Source organism: Pteropus vampyrus, unplaced genomic scaffold (assembly GCF_000151845.1).
Source record: "Pteropus vampyrus isolate Shadow unplaced genomic scaffold, Pvam_2.0 Scaffold149, whole genome shotgun sequence".
In the NCBI taxonomy this organism is placed as follows: domain Eukaryota; kingdom Metazoa; phylum Chordata; class Mammalia; order Chiroptera; family Pteropodidae; genus Pteropus; species Pteropus vampyrus.
Window position 1 is genome coordinate 1,059,409 of NW_011888930.1, and position 2,672 is coordinate 1,062,080.

At 39.9% G+C, this 2,672-nt stretch overlaps 1 pseudogene; it reads right to left on the reverse strand.

Moving 5' to 3' along the window:
* Positions 1–412: 412 nt before the first annotated feature.
* On the reverse strand, positions 413–906 carry LOC111745219 (annotated as a pseudogene).
* Between the last annotated feature and the right edge of the window lie 1,766 nt (positions 907–2,672).

Below are 2,672 nucleotides of genomic sequence, written 5' to 3' on the forward strand. Positions count from 1 at the left end.
GTAGTAGGAGTGAAGAACTGCCATTGAATTAGGCAGCATAGAGGTCATTGAGAAGAGAACAAGAGAAGACAGCAAAATGTGGGATCTGTTAAGATATGAGAGGTGAGGACATTAACACAACATGTATCGACCGTTCTTTTGAGGTGCTTTACTGCGATGTTCAGAAGCTAGAGGATGATGAAGGCTTTGTGTTTGTTTATTTTAAGATCAGATACAAAAGTATAACTTAATGCCACCAGAAATCAGCTGTTAAAGTAACGTAGGTGATGCAAGAGCAGCCAGGTGCCTGAAGGTGGGAAGTAGTTAAGGAGATAAGGAGATGACAGTGTGGGTGACCTATAGTACCAGCGAAACAGCAGGAACCTGAGTTAGCCATACTCTAAAATCTGGATTTCAGTTTTTTTCTTTTTTTTTAAGTTCTTAGTTTGTTAATCCTCTCATGAAAAATCTGCTCAATCACAAAAGGTAAAGTCACTGACGACTCTTTACTTCTTCTGTTGTCCAGTCTCCACCTCACTTTTTTGCCAGCACCGACACTGGCCTTTGCAGTCCCCCTAACTCTCCTCACTCTGTTCTTGCATTCCTTTCACTGTTTTCTTGAGGTCTTTTTCTTCTCATACAGGCCATGTCTTGCAGGTCTATTTTCGAGTTCATTTTTCTTTGTATTATCCAAGGAATGATAAATCATGCCAAAGCCAGTGTCTTGCCACCACCAAAATGGGTTTTGAATGTAAATGCAAAGATGACATCTGGTGTGGTCTTGCACATTTTGGCTAGTTTTTCCCAATTTTCTGTCTTAGATACTGTTGCCTTCCCAACGTGAAAGGTGTCAATGACCATTTGTTTCCATTGCAGTAGTCTATGGGTCATGAACTTCCTGGTCTGGATAATTCCTGTGGCATTCATGAAGACAGCTGACCCTCAAGCAGCCAGGGAGGAAAGGAGCTGGATTTCAGCTATAACCTTCCAGCCCTGACAGATGACTTTAACTATGTCATCTATCAACAGATGGATAAGGCAGTGTATTTCCAATATAGAAAGTAAAAGAAAATTACAGGTGTGAAAGACATAAAATAAGACCAGGGAACACAGATTTTGAAATGTATTGTGAACTTTGTTCCTGTAAATATTGGCCCAAGATGAAATAATCAGAGTTCAATGCATTCTGCTCAGTAAAGCTGGACAGGGAAGAATTGTTCCACTTTTATGAGACAAGAATATGAATGGCTTCTTGGTAAACAAAACAATATTTCAATTGTGACAAAATAGGAGAAGGAGAGAAATAAGAGCATTGGGGGCTTTTAGAATCTCATTTAGACCACTAACACAAGATGTTACCAAGTAAGAATCTTTAACCAAGACACATTGGCAGGATTCTAAATAAAAATTTGTTTATTTTTTATTTTTTTAAATTTATTAAACTATTTTTTTTAGGCAAGGCAACCCTTGGTTAGCCTCACAGATTGCAAGGACTTTGTCAACTTACTATCCCTTATTTTTTATTTTTTACGCCTATAGCACCTAGTCTTCCTAGGTGGTCTCCCATCCAAGTACTAACCAGGCCCAACCCTGCTTAGCTTCCGAGATCTAAATAAATTTAAATATTTAAATAATTCCATGCACATCGATAAACAGATTCTGCCTGAAATTTCTCTAGAGCTTTCCTACCTACCTTGGCCCCTTCCATAGTACCTCCCCAACTACTAAGGGTTAATGCCTAGGACAGCAGGCTACCTCTGCTCCTATCTTTGCTGTCATTTTTCTCTCTAGTACCCTTCCTCTCAATCCACCACTGAAAATTGAGCAGACTACCACTAAGGTAAAGAAAAGTAGCTCTCCCTTCTGGATTTCTTCCAAACACCTCCCCTCAACTACAAAATTTCTCCAAAGTTCTACCTCATGGCTCAGTTTAACACAAGCAGGTGTACAACCCCGAGAGAGAAACCAAAAAGAGGATGGCAAGCTCAGGGCACAGTGACAGTGCACAAGACAGGAATCTAACGCAGAACCTAAAGAATAGGAATGTGTTTTGAGAACCACAAAGTAGTGCAATTTGACTAGAGCACAGACTACATGTAAAGCAGCAGGAGAGGATGTCCAGGATGAGAGAGGACAAAGAGAAATTGACACTCTTGCCAGAGAATCTGGTGCCCAAGCACCTGGTTTAGAATTCCATTTTTTTCTGTAAGAGCTTGGGCAAGTTATTCAACTTTCCATGCCTAGTTTGTTCATCTGAAAAAGTGGAGTAATAATAATATCTCCTCATAAGGGTTATTTAGAAAATTAAGTGAGTTAACGGGTAAAACATGCTCAGAAAAGTTCCTGACCACAGTGAATATTCATTAAAAGTTAGCCGCTATTATTGGTAGAGAGCAGTATCTTATTTTGGTAAAAAGGAGTGCTGTGGCTGGTTCTATGGGCAAATGTTGGCATTTTAGTGACTAAATTTAACCATTTCTTATGTCATCATAGCATGAACGGTGCATACTGCAAACTAGTCCAAAATGGTCCATGTCTTAAACAGGGAGTGGGAGGCTTGGCTGAGTCACAGGGGATGCAACAGATTAAGGTCCTATAAAAGAAGTTCATTAGCATCCAGCTGGCCCAGCATCATTATAGGACAGTTCATAGATGCTTTAGGACTGTAGTTTGATACTGCTTGAGAAGCTCAA